General features: G+C 33.3%; 1 protein-coding gene across 4 annotated transcripts in view; it reads left to right on the top strand.

The window, feature by feature from the left end:
- LOC132742156 (autism susceptibility gene 2 protein-like) overlaps nt 1–20,427 on the top strand; it is a 141,747-nt gene that overhangs the window by 45,889 nt on the left and 75,431 nt on the right. The gene's annotated exons all lie outside the window — the stretch shown is intronic.

Here is a 20,427-nt window from a genome sequence, read left to right as displayed (position 1 = left end):
AAGGGAATGGATTGAAACTTCACACACTTGTTCTCTGTGATTATCTAAGATGATTGGCACAAGTCCCATAACTCTGATTTGCTTTTTTTTATAATTATGCCCCTTTTTCGACTTAGAAATTCTTGGTTAAGTTTTTGTATGTAAGCTGGTATCTCCATAACTACTGAAGGGAATGGATTGAAACTTCACACACTTGTTCTCTGTGATTATCTAAGATGATTGGCACAAGTCCCATAACTCTGATTTGCTTTTTATGCTCCCCGAAAAAATTTCGGGGGAGCATATAGTCGCCGCCTTGTCCGTCCGTCCGTCCATCCGTCCGTCCGTCTTTCCGTCCGTCCGTCCGTCCGTCCGTCCGTCCGTCCCCTTTTCTTGTCCGGGACATAACTTTGAAACAACAAGAGGTATCAACATGAAACTTTGTAGGTAGATAGATCTCATTGAGTAGAAGTGCAGTGCACAAGAACCGTAACTCTGCCTTGCCTAATTTTTGAATTATTCCCCTTTGTTTATTTTTACACTTTGAACTTTGTCCGGGACATAACTCTAAAAGTATAAGAGGTATCAACATGAAACTTTGTAGGTAGATAGATCTCATTGAGTAGAAGTGCAGTGCACAAGAACCGTAACTCTGCCTTGCCTAATTTTTGAATTATCCCCCTTTGTTTATTTTACACTTTGAACTTTGTCCGGGACATAACTCTAAAAGTATAAGAGGTATCAACATGAAACTTTGTAGGTAGATAAATCTCATTGAGTAGGTGTGCAGTGCACAAGAATCGTAACTCTGCCTTGCCTAATTTTTGAATTACCCCCCTTTGTTTATTTTACACTTTGAAATTTGTCCGGGACATAACTCTAAAAGTATAAGAGGTATCAACATGAAACTTTGTAGGTAGATAGATCTCATTGAGTAGAAGTGCAGTGCACAAGAACCGTAACTCTGCCTTGCCTAATTTTTGAATTATTCCCCTTTGTTTATTTTACACTTTGAACTTTGTCCGGGACATAACTCTAAAAGTATAAGAGGTATCAACATGAAACTTTGTAGGTAGATAGATCTCATTGAGTAGAAGTGCAGTGCACAAGAACCGTAACTCTGCCTTGCCTAATTTTTGAATTATCCCCCTTTGTTTATTTTACACTTTGAAATTTGTCCGGGACATAACTCTAAAAGTATAAGAGGTATCAACATGAAACTTTGTAGTTAGATAGATCTTATTGAGTAGGTGTGCAGTGCACAAGAACCGTAACTCTGCCTTGCCTAATTTTTGAATTATCCCCCTTTGTTTATTTTACACTTTGAACTTTGTCCGGGACATAACTCTAAAAGTATAAGAGGTATCGACATGAAACTTTGTAGGTAGATAGATCTCATTGAGTAGGTGTGCAGTGCACAAGAACCGTAACTGCCTTGCCTAATTTTTGAATTATCCCCCTTTGTTTATTTTACACTTTGAAATTTGTCCTGGACATAACTCTAAAAGTATAAGAGGTATCAACATGAAACTTTGTAGGTAGTTAGATCTCATTGAGTAGGTGTGCAGTGCACAAGAACCGTAACTCTGCCTTGTCTAATTTTTAAATTATCCCCCTTTGTTTATTTTACACTTATAACTTTGTCCGGGACATAACTCTAAAAGTATAAGAGGTATCAACATGAAACTTTGTAGGTAGATAGATCTCATTGAGTAGGTGTGCAGTGAACAAGAACCTTAACTCTGCCTTGCCTAATTTTTGAATTATCCTCCTTTGTTTATTTTTACACTTTGAACTTTGTCCGGGACATAACTCTTAATGTATAAGAGATATCAACATGAAACTTTGTAGGTAGATAGATCTCATTGAGTAAGTTTGCAGTGCACAAGAACTGTTACACTGTCTTGCCTACTTTTGGAGTTATTGCCCTTTGTTCATTTTGACACTTTGAACTTTGTCTGGGACATTACTCTAAAATTATAAGAGATATCAACATGAAACTTTGTAGATAGATAGGTCTCATTGGGTGGAAGTGCAGTGCTTATGAATCATTACTCTGCTTTGCCTTATTTTGAAGTAATTGCCCTTTGTTTATTTTTACTTTTTGACTTTTGTCCTAGACATTACTTTAAAACTATTAGAGATATCAACATGAAACTTTGTAGGTACATGTAGCTAGGTATAATTGGATAGAACTGCAACGCTTAAAGAACCTAAACAAAGCCTGGTCTAATTTTGGAGTTATTGCCCTTTGTTCATTTTTTTTATACTTTCCTGTGTCCAGAACCTTCTCGGGGAGCATCACCCGGTTCAACCGGTTCTTGTTTTCATAATTATGCCCCTTTTTCGACTTAGAAATTCTTGGTTAAGTTTTTGTATGTAAGCTGTTATCTCCATAACTACTGAAGGGAATTAATTGAAACTTCACACACTTGTTCTCTGTGATTATCTAAGATGATTGGCACAAGTCCCATAACTCTGATTTGCTTTTTTACATAATTATGCCCCTTTTTCGACTTAGAAATTCTTGGTTAAGTTTTTGCGTGTAAGCTGGTATCTTCATAACTACTGAAGGGAATGGATTGAAACTTCACACACTTGTTTTCTGTGATTATCTAAGATAATTGCCACAAGTCCCATAACTCTGATTTGCTTTTTTACATAATTATGCCCCTTTTTCGACTTAGAAATTCTTGGTTAAGTTTTTGCATGTAAGCTGGTATCTCCATAACTACTGAAGGGAATGGATTGAAACTTCACACACTTGTTCTCTGTGATTATATTAGATGATTGGCACAAGTCCCATAACTCTGATTTGCTTTTTTTCATAATTATGCCCCTTTTTCGACTTAGAAATTCTTGGTTAAGTTTTTGCGTGTAAGCTGGTATCTCCATAACTACTGAAGGGAATGGATTGAAACTTCACACACTTGGTCTCTGTGATTATCTAAGATGATTGGTACAAGTCCCATAACTCTGATTTGCTTTTTTGCATAATTATGCCCCTTTTTTGACTCATGAATTCTTGGATAAGTTTTTGCGTGTAAGCTGGTCTCTCCATAACTACTGAAGGGAATGGATTGAAACTTGAAGAGTTTGTACCTTTTCGGACAATTTTATGTATTCATATAGGTAAGCATTATTATACTCAATGAAACACCCTTGTGACAAATTTTCGAATAGTCGAGCGTTACTGTCCTCCGACAGTTCTTGTTTTACTATAACTTAATACATAATTATACATAATTGATTTTTCTTTCATAGTTTTGTCCTCCTTACTGCGTCCAGTATTTTATTAGTCGAGCTTGGCTGTCTCCTGTGACAGCTCTTGTTATTTGTTTGGGTCGTCAGACCAAACAAATAATGGTAGCGAAATTTCAGACTCTAATGCTGTTAATTGCAAGTGCTGAAAGTAGTCCACTTTTTTGAAGCGGTTACTTCCCTTTATATGTAACACTTAGGCCGAAAAATTTAGGGGAGATGACTGCGTAAATATGGTAACATGACAGGCGGATTAATTTTCAAGCAAAATAATTCCCGAATGGTCGAATATTTCTAATATTGTTTTATTCTTTATAGATAAACATGCTTATAGTAAGCGCCATGATTATTTACACAAGTGTTAAGTTGTTACAAACCCTAACTAGAATAATATGGTTTTCTTCAGGCCATTAACATATAAATTCACCGTGGCCGAGGGGTTTCCGCGCTCTTTTAGGAAGCGAGAGGTCTGTAGTTCAAATCCCAGTTAAGGCAACTCATTTTTTTTTTCAAATTGTTTAAGTCAAATAAACATTGGATCGAATATCAGTGTTGCAATTAGTCTTATAGCCATTCTACTACAATTAAAACACTGGAAAGCATTGGTGGCACTATACAAAAACAAATTGTTTTATAATCTCACAACCTTCACCTTTCTGACATTCTGAGACCCAAACAAATTCAGCGCCTTCTGTGCTTTGATTTTCTATTTTGGTGTTGTAATCCTGTAAGCTGCTAGTTGATAGTGGACAGGTCTAGATCCAAACCAAGACAAATCCATTTTAAAGATGTAGCAGGGAAATCAGGTTTAATAAGTGTCTTGAACATAACTTTAGCTCATTCCTTTCTTAACCTTTAACCTGCTGGCCGCTACTAAATTGACCCATGCAACCAGTGCCAGACAAAGATCATTCGGCATATCCGACTGTGCCATCTCATTATGGTCTGCACTGTTTGCTGATTCAGTGATTCAGTACATTTTGTGAAATTTTCCCTACAATTGAGAAATGGTTTTGTCCACATTGAAAGATGGGCAAGTCCATTTTAGATATTTAGCATGATCAGGGTAAATCAGTAAACAATGTAAAATAATACTTTTTCATATGCAATTCATTTTCTCTTTTAAGAATTAATTGTATATCATGTAATGGGAATTGTAACACAAACAATTTTAATTTCAAGCTGTGACTCAGTGGAAACATGAAAACCACAGTTAAATTGAACGATGTAAAATGTTTGCGATGTAAAATGTTTGCGTGCAATTTTGCTCATAGATTGGGGTGGAAATGGAAATTTTTTTTGGTAGCAAAATAACAAATTGTTTTCCTGTTTTCAGTTTAATCATAATGTATCTTGGATAGTATATAGTGTTTTTATCTTGCCAATTATGTCAGAATTGTGAGGGCACTAGACACCTGAGGTATGAGGCGATTATATCAGGCCAACCAGCCTATCAACTTATCTAAAGTAAGCATGGCACGGCTTTAATCGTGAAGATAATTTCTCCAATCATGGAATTTTAAGACGTATTCTGTTGATTAATGATGGAACCTTGTATATTATTCGCTCAACAGTTAATTTGTTCCTAGGAGGTTTTAAAGTGCTTGATAGTTAAACCGTGGCACACACGTTTTTAAAGTTTTCGTAAACTGGATAAGTGAATTGTTTTCGTTGTTTCCTTTAATTATCACTTTGAAATTTATTTACACTTAGGGACTACCTTTCTACGGGCGGTAGAATGAAGTTTAGTGAAAAATGATGAAGTAAATAACCGGCTCTGGTAGGTTGTTTTTGAATTTACAGTTGCTTCAACTGTTTTAATGTTGTTCCTTTTGTTTGTTTCTTTTTCAGTGCTTTTGTAAAAAAAATTTTGAAAGCTATTCTAGAACTTAACAGCCTTTCCTGGCTGTAATTTTGTCATAAAATCCCTCGTTATTATTTCAGACTCGGCTATTGGTGACAGTTTAGACAGCCAATGTAATCAATATGCATATGAAGTCATGTTAGTCACTATGCATATGAAGTCATGTTAGTCACTATGCATATGAAGTCATGTTAGTCACTATGCATATGAAGACATGTTAGTCACTATGCATATGAAGTCATGTTAGTCAATATGCATATGAAGTCATGTTAGTCACTATGCATATGAAGTCATGTTAGTCAATATGCATATGAAGTCATGTTAGTCAATATGCATATGGAGTCATGTTAGTCACTATGCATAGGTTGTCAATGTAGACACTATGTGCAAGTAGTTAATATAGTCCTCACTATACATAGGTAGTCATTGAAGTCATCATTGCTTAGGAAAGCAATGCAGGCATTGCTAAGGAAAGCAATGCAGGTAAAAGGTAGTCTTGGGTAATAGGTAGTCAGTGTAATTTGCACAGAGAAAGTTGAAATACTTAAGTAGTCAATGTGCTTATATGACAGTCAATATGTTAAGCTATTCATTATTCACATGATTTGAATAATAATTTCATGATTGGCAGCATTCCTGTATAGATTTTCTCATTCATGCTTTATAACATTGTATAATAAATGTTGCTATATTGATATAACCACCTCTAGGCTTTCAGACTTATGATTTCTGGAGGACAAATTCTCCTATATATTGTGTCAGATGGCCACAGATTAATGCCATAAAAATGTGATGTTTTGTATTGGATAACATAAATAGACTGGTTTCATCTTCTGTATTGAAGAATGCCTATGTCAAAGGCTTTGAGTGATGGTATTAGTGTGGTAATTCCTAGAACCAGTCAGATTTTATGTCGGAAGGGTGGAAGATTTCTTTAATGTTTTGTTTGAAACAGGAAATATAAGGCATGATGAAAAGATCATGACATAATGATAAATGATGCTGATGTTAAAACCAGTCAAAAAATAAAGGCGGCATAGTGATCAAGATATTTTGTTTTCAAGAACCAGTCAAGAACAAAGTATAATAAAGCAATTATAAGTGGCAGTCTACCAGTTGAAAAAATTAAGAACTGTGACATTGTGTCAATTAAAGGAGATGCAGTGATTGTAATTTGTGACATTATTGGTGTTGATGAAAAGAAATAACCTGAAACTGACCTTTGACAGTGTTGGTGTCAGTTAAAAGAGATGCATTGATTGTGACAATTTTTGTTTGTGACTATAATGTATGACATTATATTGGTGTTTAAAAACTTTCTTTAAAGTAAACAAAATATACTGGTCTTGCCATTGTGTTGGTGTTTAAATAGAACCAGTCAAAAAAAAAGGAGGAAAGGGAGAAATTGTCACATTATTGATGCCAAGAACCAGTCCAGAATAAAGGGACATGCAGGAATTTTCGACATTGAAATATTTTATCATCTTAATGTAATGGTTTGAAGCAAATTGGGTGGTGCAGTAATCACAGTGTAAAGAGTTATTGGAAAATTGAAGCATTTATAATAAATCATTTGCAGTGACAATTTAAGAACAACTCTATTTTTTCTTCTTCTTTTTTTCTGTGTGATCATGACAAGTGCTGGAAATGGAATAAATACATTCAGCTGTGTAAAATAATGGGAAAACTAATTGAAAATAACAAAAATGTAGTAACATTTTAAAGATGGCGGTGATTCACCTTAAGGGCACTCAAAGCAGTTAAATTGTTGTTGAATTCAATAAGAGGTTTCAAAAAGCTTCGCTGCATTTAAGAAAAAGTTTTCTCCTAATCGCATTTTAAAGTCTCGTGATTTAATTCAGGGTATAATGTTTTTACGATTTTCTTTTCATAAAGAGTAGTTGTAATTAAGCGTATCGAAAGTATTTATAACATTATTGCATTAGCACAGACTATTAAGTTAAAAATATTCTGTTCCTATTGTAATTCATTAACGCAGATAAAAGTAAATGTCAATTTGGGATTAATTTATATCCTAGCAGTTAATACCTTTTAATACGGTGCTATATTGCCTTTTCATATCGATCGATGAATTCAGAGAGATTTGCATGGGTAAATACGCTTCTTTTGATGGACGATAAATTCGATCTCGCAAACAGAGGATGATTAAGCTTTAGGCGAAAGGATACATCTTCTATCGGGGAAGATCAATCTAGCGTTATTGTTGTAACGTTTGTACAAATCAAATTAAACAGACAACCTGACGTTCTTCCACCATAATACAGGATGTAATGAAAACTTAGATGTATTATTAAATGCACGCCGTAGTGGGCGATCGATATTGTTATTAAATGATGAAACAGACTCTTTACTCGTTTTAGTTTGTAAAAGATCAGCACGGGTGATAGTGATAATCAACAATTGCCAAAGAAAATTGGAGAACGATCAGGTTTTTTTTTACTAATTACATGTGATTTGTGTGATTTGTTTTTGTGTGATTGAATAGGGAATTGACGTCTTGTTTATTTTTTTTCAAAATGGATGAATCAGGTATGAAAAAGAATACACTAGAAGGGTCTGGTATCCAGTTAAATGATAGGGAATATAAAGGTGGTTTGGGATTAAGTACAGCAACAAAAACCTTTGCAGACAACAAAGTCAAAGATGCAGATGAGGAACATGAAGTAGCAGACGACAAACAAAAATTAGCTAACAACAAACAAAAATTAGCAAACAACAAACATAAAGTAGCAGATGACAAACAAGGAGTATCTGACAACAAACAAAAGGATGCAGATGACAAACAAAATGAAGTGGAAGATAAGAGAACTGTTAAGAATGTTAAACCCAGTGTTAAACACAGTAAACTTAACTCACAAGACAATACAAGAGATCAAGAAAAGCTGAAGGGAGCTCATCAAGTAGAGAAAATGTGAAAAAGCCAAAGAATTCAATAAAAAAGGAATCTGAAAGTGTTAATAATATTGACACTGTAAGCAAAAAGAATGATTTGGATGATAAAGAAAAGCATATTGAAAACTGTGGCATAACTGATAAACCAGCCAAGGAAAAAAGTGTTGTTTCTGATGGTGATATTAACCTTAAAGGTCAAGGTCAAACTGATGGATATGATCAGAAAGGAAGTGATCAAGGTAACTTTGACAGTGGAAAAGGAGAAAGTCTGAGTGATAGTAGTACTTATAAAAATTCTGAACAGAAAGAAAGAAAATGTTTGGAACACTTACAGGTAAGGACATAGGTATTGTAATTGAATGGTCCTTAGAGACAAAGATATGGTAATGGAAAGGCCCTTCAGGACACAGATATAATAATGGAATGGTCCTTTTGGTCACAGAAATATTGTAATGGAATGGCCCTTCGGGACACAGATATAGTAATGGAATTGTCCTTCGGGACACAGATAAAGTAATGGAACGGTCCTTCGAGACACAGATATAGTAATGGAATGGCCCTTTGGGACACAGATATAGTAATGGAATGGTTCTTTGGGACACAGATAAAGTAATGGAACGGTCCTTCAGGACAATCATACTAGGTGCATGTCCATTCATATATAGATAAACCAGGAAGTAATGAAAACTTAGTATGTATTATTCAGTGCACGCCAAAGAAAGTAATTAGTATTGTAATGAAGTGATGAAAACTTAATTAATCTAGATAGGGTCAGAGACATTATTGAATGGTTATATTAATTATTACTTGTTTTTGAGAAAACATATTATGATAGTGTTTTACAGTCCTAAGTTGACAGTGTTTACTAAATAAACTAAAGATCACTATTATGTTTTGAGTATCAACTTGTTAAACTAAAGAAGAATGATGAAAATGCTAATCCTTATGCATTTGTATGGCATTAATAGACATGTCAGGTTTTGACTTTTGAACTAATTAATAGTAATTTAGGAAAACAAGCACTGTAAATTTATGAAATAAAAGCTAAATTAAAGCGATCCGTCGATATAATACACATTGGCCTGGCATAGACCTTTGGAATCAAATATAATACAAAAAAAAGTTAATAAAAATAATTTCCATAATTAGGAAGTGCTTTGAGTCAGCTTAATTGTTAAATAAAGAGTTTTGCAATTATTGAACATTTTATATGGATACTTTTAAATTGAACCAACTTTTAAATTGGAGACCTTTATTGAATTTTATCACTTTCATTGAAGCAAAGTTGACTTTTCAATTATCTTTGTCATACTTTTCCTCCTTTGAATGTAGGCCATAATTGTTTTTCTCTTGATTTAAAATCTTGGTTTGATAAACGATCACTGTTTTTATTTCTTCTGAAATTTTGCCTTGAAATTTGATTTCAATGAAAGAGATATATGGGAATAAGAACTTAAATGGAGATTAAGTTTCTTGGAAATATTTTTTTTCTGCTGCACCTACTCTTGGTTAAAGATCGTTAAGCTATTTCACGTCCTCATTTATATTCGTGCATTTTAAAGGAATCACATTGACGAGAGTGCTACTTTTTATAATCCACATTTGTGACCCTATTTGTAAAATTAAAACTCTGCTGGGATGGAATAGCGGCAAGCGTTGATGAAATGCTGTGCTTTATAGAAGATAAAAACCAAGCAAGAAGACATTGCCGCGTCCCTGAGAGGGGCTGGATTTAATGAATGAATAGTATAAGGCATTACAGAACGATTCCGAGGGGAGTTCTGCTAAAAGCATCGAAGTAATAATAGAATACATTAAAGTAATTTTGCCCTTTCCCATAAAATTTTTTGTTTGTGTGTGAACATGATCTGTCATTTTTTGTTCAGCAATGTGTGATTTGTTTGAATGTGTCTCAGAAAATTGTAAGCGATTTGTTGTGATTTTTCTGGAATTTCTTTTTGTCAGGAATTGTTAAAATAGTAAAGAATTTTTATAAGAAAAACATAAGATCGTGAAGAAATTTTCATACTAAACAACAAAATTTTTTATTTTACTTTTTTTTTCAAAATTTGACAAATACTTTTTTAAACAAATTTAACTGAAATGGTTGTATTCACTAAAATGTCGAGTCTGTGACCGTAACTGTGAACAATTTTTTAAATTCGTCTTTTTGGAATAATGCAGTTAGAAATGTAAAGACTTGTAAAAATTTTTTTACCAAATTATTACTGTGAAACATCCACATGGGGTAGGAGACTTCTAAGAAATTATTGCTAATTTAGAAACACCTCTCTGACAGGTCATGATACAAACTCCATCCACCAATAACTATTACTATAACTTGCTTGACAATAGGTAATTATCATGTGACCAAAAAAAGGCGGCTTTTTAAATATGTTTATTATTTTCATGAAAAATTTTCGATATTTATTTTTACTTTCTTTTAGTTATTTTTATGAAACATTTTCGACATTGATTTTTACTTTCTTTTCGTACATTTATTAAGCATAAGTGATTTTTCTATTAAAATAAAAGTAAAAAACTTACACCCTGAGCTCTGTGTAGGTCAAATTTTTTACTTGTGTTTGCAGTTGTTAAAAAAAAATCCTGTACTAATCAGGGGTATTAACGACTTTACCGAGTTTGATCTAGGTTTCAAACCACTATTTGATTAAAAGCTGTAAGGCTACTATTTGATTTATAGGTGTGAGGCAACTATTGATTTATAGGTTTGAAGCTACTATTTGATTTATAGGTGGAAAGCTTCTGTTTGATTAGGGGAAGTCAAATTACTATTTAAATTGCCTGAAACATTAAAGCAATTTAATACCAGATTTTAACTTACTAGTAAATGATTTATGTAATATTCAGCAAGGGTGCGAAGCTAAGCAAAAATCAATACTGTAATTCATTACTTATAGAAAATTTCATAGCTATAATGTTGTTTTAGCAACAGAGAAAATATTACACTGATCAAATTGAAAGCCAGTGTTTTTACCTGAATATTAAATTCATTAAAGTAGGAAAAGGTTATATTATAACTCTATAGAGGCAAAGGTGATTTATTTAACTGCGTCATGTATATTCAGAGCTGTGTAAATGATATTTGCAAAACAGCGTAAATTATTCAAAAATGCATTATCGTAAATAGACTGTTATTTCCCAATGGTATTTTCGGAGAGAGCTTTGCATATATGATAAAATAACAGCTTTTGTCAGCCACCTAATTGACAGCTCGCCCCTGGTGAATATTACAGGGGGTTACAGCTGAAAAAAAGAAAATCTGAGCAGGGAAAAAAATACGATTGCAGTCAATTTCTGTGATAACCAAGCCGTTGACACTTTGCTTGTCGGCTAGCATCTGCAATTTTAGTTTTCCCACAGAGCAAAATTGTTTTTCATTATTGGTTTAGTTGTTTTTAATTTCCCGGAGGCTGTTTGTGTGTCACAAATTGATGCAATTGTTTCATGTAATCATCAGACATAGAATGTATTGATCATTGTGGATCCAGTTGGCTTTATTTTCAACATGTATTTTAGTTTATACAAATTTGTTTAAGTTTGATTATGTCGGAAGCTATAAGCTTATTAAAACACTCTCGAATCCATTTCTGGAACCAACCAGTTTCTTGCTTATGGAAACAACGGCTTGCCCCTGACGAGGTTTGAACCCATGCTAGCAGCAATTCTTAGATAGTTGAATGTGTTAACCACTCAGCCATTTGCTAGAGGCTTGTTTTCTGTTACAAAATAACGGAAATTGATGGGTAGTAGGAATATTTCCCTTTACATACTCAAATTTTATGTCTGCAATGTGTTTATTTTTGTCATCTTTTGGTGACATAAAGGATTCCCTTTATTTAAATCCACAATCAAATTTGAATATTGGAATTTAAAAGATTTTTAGATATTTTTTTTATCTTTTGATACATATTTTCAGAAAAAAAATCTCCTTGAATTGATAATAGCATGAAAAGCTCATTTTTCATTTAGATTTATGAGCCGTCTTGATGGAATAAAGCTTATATTTTTCTATTGAGTAATTAAATGAAGAGGTAACATTAGTTGGTTGGTATGAAACCAACACTGAAGACAATCTGAACAAACTGGTTGGGAGATTATTTGTGGATTTTAAGCGGATTTGGCGTGGATTAGCCTCATTTGACAACAAGATTTTTATAAGATTATGCGGCTTTTCAACATAAGCTCACTGCTTGTACGCAGGGCATCTAAATTATGGATGAGGATTAGAGCAGTTTGCTTTTGAGTTATGCTATTTGATAAATTACACTCATCATTTGTAAATTATCCTTTTAAGTGGAGTCGACGGTGCAAAAACCGATTATCTCTTACGTAAATTTGTTTTTGGTTGCGATTATTTTATATTGACAGTCAATATATACCAGTGGAGGTGATAAAATACCATCGGATAAGTGCCGTGTTTTAGCTACTTGTGAATGTCATAACTCGCTCAACGGTTTATTTTCCCGACTTGACGAATTCCTTAGACACGGAGTAGCGTAGATTGATTTTCCCTATGTTCTGTTATTGACGGGAATTAGTGGTATTAGTTGTTGGGTTCGTCTGAAGTATGTCTCTTTAGTACCGCCATACTTTTTGTGGCGGATTGTTGAAAGAAAGATTTTGTTTTGTTAAATAAAAGTGACATGCCATTGTACACTTGGATAAATTGGATAATATTTATGAAGTTATAATGTGCTTGCCAGTTCATATTGTGGGAATGTTTTTCGAATGGTTTTTCGGATTTATAGCCACTGTGGATATAATTTTACTGGATGTGTTTACACACAATAGTTAAGCTTGTGATATTGAAGTGAAGTTTAATTTGGAGAGATTGTTTTTGTATACTTTTGTGTGTCCTTATTCAGCTTTGTGCGAAGATAATTATTACACAAACGCTTATAATTGCTCATTGCAACAGACCCAAAGAATTTGTTTATAAATCGGTAAGTGACTAACATTGTTCGTGCTGGAAGTATATCTCAGGATTGGTTTTAATGAAGCTACATTACTTCTTGAATGAGATATGAATTAATTTATTAGTTTGTTTTATATATATATCAACAGTACCATTGTAAACCTTTAAGGTGACATCAGCACATCATTTCCCCTCCCTTAGGGCGCCTAGTAGCGAGGGAGGGGGGGGAAGATGTGCTGATGTCACCTAAGGTTAACAATGGTACGTACTGTTGATAATACTTAGTTTGATTCTGAAATCGTTTGAATTTTATTAAAAGGGAAAGTATGAGGTTAAAACAGAGGTCATGTACTAAACACAAAAATGTAGGTCAAGGCTTCAGAGCACCTCTGCTAAACAGACTGACCAGACTATTACTGGCTTTTCTCTAAATTAAGTTAAGCACATATATTGAAATGTGGAATGCTCTGATTTCAAAGTATACAAATTCAGTAGGGTAATGATTATAGTTAATTATTTTGTTTAATTTTGTCAAAAATTTTCCTGCTTTAAATCAGTTCGTTCAAAGTTTAAAGGGTTTTCGATTATCAAAATTCAAAAGAGCTAGCAATAGCATGGTGCCTGTTCCATTTAGACTGGCCTTGCTCTCTGCTGGAAGCAAATAATAATCCCACAGTTTCAGCAATATCAAAACACAAAAGAGCTAGCAACAGTATAGTACCTGGTAGTGGTTCATTCAGCCTAGCCTTGCTCTATCTATGCTGGCCCCCTTCAGTTCCAGCAGGTCTATGGATAAATGATGTAATGTGTTGATGGGGCAGCCTTCTAGTTCTGAAGAAAGTTTGAGTCTTATTATGTTGGGTGTGAGCAAACTGATCATTAAAAATCCATAAAGGTTCTTGTAATGGTTTGTCAAGTTCTGCAGGTGGTGGCATGGCCGACATGTCTGAAAGTAATACAATGATCGCTAGCCGCATGGGTTCGAACCCCATCAGGGACAAGTCACTTATTCCTTGAATAAGAAACTTTACACTCACAGCTCTGCACTGGTTGTTTCCAGGAACGGATACAAAAGTGTGTCATTAAGCTTATAGCTTCCTACACAATCAAACTAAAATACATTCTGTATAAACCAAGTTCTGCAGATAGTTATACATCATTCTTGCCATTTTAAATCCATTAACAATTAAAGCTCAACATCCAAAATATATTCATCTCTGTTGTTTTTGAATTCTTTTTTGTTACCATAAAACCAGATATTGAATGCCAATGAAATTTGATGATAACAAAACAAAAAAACAACAACAACAAAAGATGATTGAGAGAGGGGAAAAAAATTGCATAACTATGGAAATACTGAATATTTTATTTCTGAAAGTACAAATCTGTCGAAATAGATGAAATCCTACATCAATATTTGATGATTATACTTGATATTGATATATTTTTCGTGTATTCTTTCGGTCCCAAGATGACTATCATGTTATTTGTAATATCCAATATTCATTTTGAATCAGTCTATATTTCCCTCGAGTATTTAAGATTTATGCGTGATATCTATTAGAAATGGCACGCTGTCTGTAATATACGCTTTCGGAAATGTAATAATATGATGATAATGCAGTTCACTGCAGACGGCATTAGCAGACGGCATTAGGAAATAAAACTTTCGTCATTCTATCTACAAAACCTCATTCGTAGCAACAAAACCTTCTTTAAACCAGACATATAATGTCTGTGGGTATAAATGTATATGGTCGGTTCATTGCGGTATGCTCGTTACTTGTTCTTGAAAGTTTGATTTATGATAGAGGTGCATCGAACCCATGTTACTTATGTTTTATATATGTGTATTATATTTCACAATAAATAGACCCATATAAAACATGTCTGACCCAGATGAATTTTCATAAGAACAGTTGCGGACAAAAGGATCGATATACGTTGGTTTTAAAGTTGGTCACCTCTTATTACTATAAGATTGCCTTTAAAAACCACTGAATTTGATTACATTGAAAGAAATCTTTCACAGTGATGACCTAGGGGTTGGTTTTAACATATTTATTTAAGCTCAATTACGAAACAAGTTCTTGCAACTTATATTAATCACTTTAAAGTCCGCTTCCTGAAACCAACCAGTATTGATGTCAAATTAAGAAACATGGTCGTGACCGGATTAGGGCTTGAACTTATGATCCACAGGTTGAGAGGCAGACACCTTAACCACTAGGCCACCGCTACCCTAAAACATAAGGGTTGAGTCTACGATTGGTGCTTAACATTCAAGGGACAATTCTTTGCTGATCAGTCTTTTGCGAATAAAGAATTGGACTGAGTGAGTTGTTTCTATAAAGGGATTATTCTCAGAATTATCAGCAGGAAAATGTTCCATGGTCAAGGTCACTGGGAAACATAACTTTATAATGTAGCTGTAACTATTTGTATATAAAGAAAAAGTAATATAGTAGTTTCTTTATGTGTGTGAAATATTGCATTGTACAGTGTGTCATTCTTCATCACTCTCAAAACACTTGTTTTGAAAGGTTTTTTTAACATCAAGGGAAGTAACTGTGTTAAGCTTGTTTTTATGCTTAAAATAAGGGAGGTAATAATAGAAAAATTGTGTCAGTGGCCTGTAAAATAGCATGAGTGCCCCTTTAACTCACTATCTGATACTATAAAACAGTAGCTGTGGGCAAAAACAAATTGACATTTCTTCACAAGATTTAATCTCATTTTATGGAATTTCAATTAAATATAGTTGCTAGTGTTTTCTGAAGATGAATAAAAAAAGAAAAATCACTGAAAACTGGATCTGCGATTTTGATTTATAGAGTAATTCGTTTTTTGAAGAGGAAAATTGCAATTTGAATTAAAGTTTTTTTTTCTATATTTAAGATTTTGAAATAGCAACTTTTAACTGACTCAAGACAATCATGAGATGGTCGTAATTAATGTCAGTAAAAAACAACTAAATGATATGTGGTAGATTAAGATAGCCGTGATACGTAATTTATTTAATAAAAAGCCGTAATTTTGAAATATGTGCAGCATGTTTTATGTAAAACAAGATAATTTTCGACAGGGCACAAAAAATTCAGGATGTTTATTATGTCAGGGAATCCATCATCCTTTATGTAAAGATGTCATCTTTTATGGAAATGAATTTTATGGTAGAATTAAAAGAGATTTGGGGAGGAAATTTATGGCTTTTATCAAATAAAGGAGATTAGTTTAGAAAATGAAGAAGATGGATCTATTTGTGTGAGAAGAGATTAAATGCTGTGATTTCTATGTGCTGAAACAGTAGAAAATTTGATTTTCTCCCATAAAAAGAAATAAAAATCTTGGGGCGAAAAAAAATCCCCAATCTTTTTAAAATGGTTGCCATAGCGATGCATGCATTCTTTCTGTGAGTCTTCTATCTATTTCCGCTTTGTGTATGAAATTTAAATGTTAAAAAAAAAATTACTTCCCTTTAAATGATTTTCAATGAAGATTTTTTCTCTCTCTCTTTCTCTCCAAATTTGATGCACAATGAGTGTTATTTAGTTCCCCCAGAATATTTGATTGAATTTCGAAACTTAATTGTAAGCTAATTGATTTTTATGTGTCTACGGAATTTGTTGATTACTCCAAGGGCCTCTTTTTCCCTCTTAATTAGTACAGAGCTTTTGCTTCCTTTAGTAAAAATCTTTTCCCCCTCGTGTAACACAACTTAATTTGTACTCATTAATTTAAAAGTGCATATTTTAATTGTTGCATTTTGGTTTTTTACACAACTCGTCAGTAATTATATGGCAATTAGTTTAAAACTCCAGAGGGTTTTAATTGGAAAAAGTTAAATGGCTGTTTAATAGGGTGGCTTTGTTTTTTGTTTTCTGTGTTAAATGCAAAAACTTAGACAATGTATTGGTGGGCTATGAGATTTTGACAGAATCAGGTGATAATAGATAGATTTAAAAAAAAAAATATCATAAGGAAGAAAAAACACAATTAAATAATATTTTAATATAATGTAGGGAAACTTGTGACACTTAATAGTGGCTTAAAAGATCTTTAAAACTGGGTTATAGAAGGTGTTGCCATTGACGGTGGGTTTGATCTCCACTTTTGGGCCGAATTTATTAAAAGGGCCCAATGCACAAAGTCATAAATATATTCTTTCACAATTGTTAAATGAATATTTGAAAGTGTTATATTTTAATGATTGACATACATTTGTAATTGTCAATGGCTTAAAAACATGAAGAAAAAGAGACATTAAACTATGGGTCTTGATTAAATAAGGTATTTATCATTAACTTTTAGTCTGCTATCTACCCATGTCACTTTTAAAGGCCTAGATCATTCAGCATATTTGTGCCTTTTGATCATGGTTATTAGGCCAGTACATATTTTGAAATTTTCCCTTATAATAATGTATGGATTTGTGGACAAGTTGATTTAAGATATTTAGAATGGTAACGGTCAATTAATCAAGGCATTTCCAAGACATGAATTAAACTTTTTGTCATCATTTAGTTGCTAAATACAGAACTATATTCACAAATAATGCTTAGTAAATCTTCACAATTCAAAGGAATACGCCCCCCCCCCCTAATCCCCCCCCTAATCAATTTAAAAACCCTGTGACTAAGGTAGTGGAACAAGGTTATGGAGTCAATATGTGGGTGGATAAGCAGACCTTTTCTTGTGGAGAAGTTGTCAACATTAGGAAAGTTGGCATGTCAATATAACTAAAAACTGTTGAAAAATTTTAATAGACATGGTGCAGAAATATTTTATTGCATCCCTAGCAAAATTCTGCATCACACTTGACTGGCGTCACAAAATGACAAAAAAATAAAAATTCAACCTTTTAGAAAAATTAATTCACCAAAAAAATACAACTTGAAATTGTTACATTACACTGATAATTTAAGCCTTGCCTGATTAAATTTGTTTTTCTTTGTGATTGATAAAAAATGGAATTGACAGGTTTTTACAGGGTTTAATCCATTTTATTTTGATGGAAACAGAAAATCGGATTTAACAACCAATTTGCTAGCAGCTGCTGAAAAGGTTCTGAAATTTAATTATAGTTTGGCAAAATTTTGAAGGTTTTTTTGTGTGTGTGTGTTGGTTTTGTGTGTGTTTTTTCTTTCATCTTGACAAGAATCACTTAGCTTCTGTTGTAATTAGCTAGATGTTTGGTTTTGTTATCTTGTCAGATTTTAAACAAATTTGTCAGAAAATTTTGTCAGATAATTTGGCGCCCCCTGAAAATTATGACCCATGTCGCTCATAGGTTATTATTAACACTCAAACCCTATTAACTCTCAAACCCTATTAACTCTCAAACCCTCAGATTCCATCAAATAGACTTTCCCCCTGCTTTAAATTGCTTTTATTTCATTTCATTAACTCTTTAAAAATAAAAAAAACCCCTTCAAGTGAGGGTGAAATTTCTATGTGACAATTGATCTCAAACATTGAGTCTGAATGATCATTTGTCTCTCACTGCTGATTCAGAAATCATGTTGGATATAAGTAGTGAGTCAGTCAGTTAGTGATTACTGGTAGTCGGATGGAAGGACTGAGGTAGTCGTATAGAAGGACTTATTTTTTAACTGCCAATATATGACCATGTAACTTGACTGTTGCTGGTTAGGCGAGTTTAGATAACTTATTGACATCTTGTTTGTCTCCCTTGACAGATGATTTGGAAAATTCCTTATAAAACCTTTCTGCAAGGGTTAATTGTTGTACCAAGAACCAAACCATAGCCCATTGTTTATGATATTCTGAACTTTTCAACCTTTACATATATTGTCTACATATATACACTTTACAATCAGTGACAGATTGTAATACAATTAGATTTAATATATTCATAAAAGTATCTTTACAAAATTGATAGACATTCTGATTTATAAACTTTGAATAGCCCGTTAAAATAATCATGGAGAAATTTCTAACATGTATAAGTTATAATACTGTCTTTAACTTGATAAGTCACTCTTTATAATGCGCTATTTTATGCGTAGCTATGTATGTAGCCGTGAACAGTCACAAATTGTTATTAAGCTCTGTCTTAAGACTGAAGCCTGGGCTTTTATGTGTTCCATTATGGCTGAATACGGCTGAAATATATGGTTTCATGTTTAATGGAACCATTGTAGTCACATTTTATTGACAGTTAAGGATGATGGGTAAATTTTACGTTCATTTCTCATGCGATTCCCGAGAGACGCCACAGTAATTTCTGCCGAACGTTTTAGTCCACAGCTGTATCATGCAATATCCGATTTGGTAAATTTTAGAAAATTACTTTACACTCTTGACTACACGTGGGAAATGTTTGCTGTAGTGTTTTTGAACAGTTATTCAGTTTTTCCCAGTTTTGCCTGAGCTCCAAGTGTTAAATTCCCACTTAATAGAGGAAAAGGGAGTATTAAAGTTTTATCAATTAATATTCTCTCTGTTCCTGCGGATGTTAAATTTCTGTCACATGGGGAATCATGTTTATATCACCTTTTGAAAATTATTTGTGTTTATTTGTTTAAGTGCATTCATAGAAGTTTTCTGTTATTTTGTTAGTTCAGTTAAAATTTGACAGCTTCAAATTGCAGCTATAATCTTATAATAAAGTTTGATAAAGTCTAACTTTTTATGAAATCGATTATAAGCATCTTGGATGTTTCATTTAGGATGGAAATGAATGTTATTGTTTATCTATAACCACATTTTCCTTCACTTCTATCAACCTATTAATGATAGATTCTGGTAGTAATTGGTCACAGATTTCCATATCTATTGGTCAGTTTGCCATACCTGTTGGTCACAGTTTGTCATATGTTTTGGTCGGATTCACATACCTATTTAGGTCACAGACTCTTACACTAATTGGTCATGGATTTCTAAACCTATTGGCCACAGTTCCTCATACAGTGATATTGGTCACATATTTTCATACCGATTGGTCACAGTTTGTTATACATATTGGTCAGATTCACATCCCTATTTAGGTCAGACTCTATTAATTATTGGCTACATCTATTGGTCACAGATGCCTATACACATTGGTCACAGACATATTTCCATATCAATTAGTCAAAGATGCCCATATCTATTTGTTACACTTCTTATACCTATTGCTCACAGATTCCCATACCTATTACTCACAGATTCCCATATCTATTGCTTATAGATTCCCATATCTATTGCTTATAGATTCCCATATATATTGTCAACAGATTCCCATATCTAGTGCTCACAAATTCACATATCTTTTGCTCACAGATTCATATATCTATTGCTCACAGATTCCCATATCTAGTGCTCACAGATTCCCATATCTATTGCTCACAAATTCACATATCTATTGCTCATAGATTCCCATATCTATTGCTCACAGATTCCCATATCTATTGCTCACAGATTTCCATATCTGTTGGTCAATTTAGTTTCCCATATCTGTTGCTTGCAG

This window comes from Ruditapes philippinarum, unplaced genomic scaffold, assembly GCF_026571515.1.
Source record: "Ruditapes philippinarum isolate M1 unplaced genomic scaffold, ASM2657151v2 ctg1219_1_1_1_1, whole genome shotgun sequence".
Classification (NCBI taxonomy): Eukaryota; Metazoa; Mollusca; class Bivalvia; order Venerida; family Veneridae; genus Ruditapes; species Ruditapes philippinarum.
The sequence above is the reverse complement of the archived record's forward strand: the minus strand, read 5'-3'. Positions and strand labels throughout refer to the sequence as shown.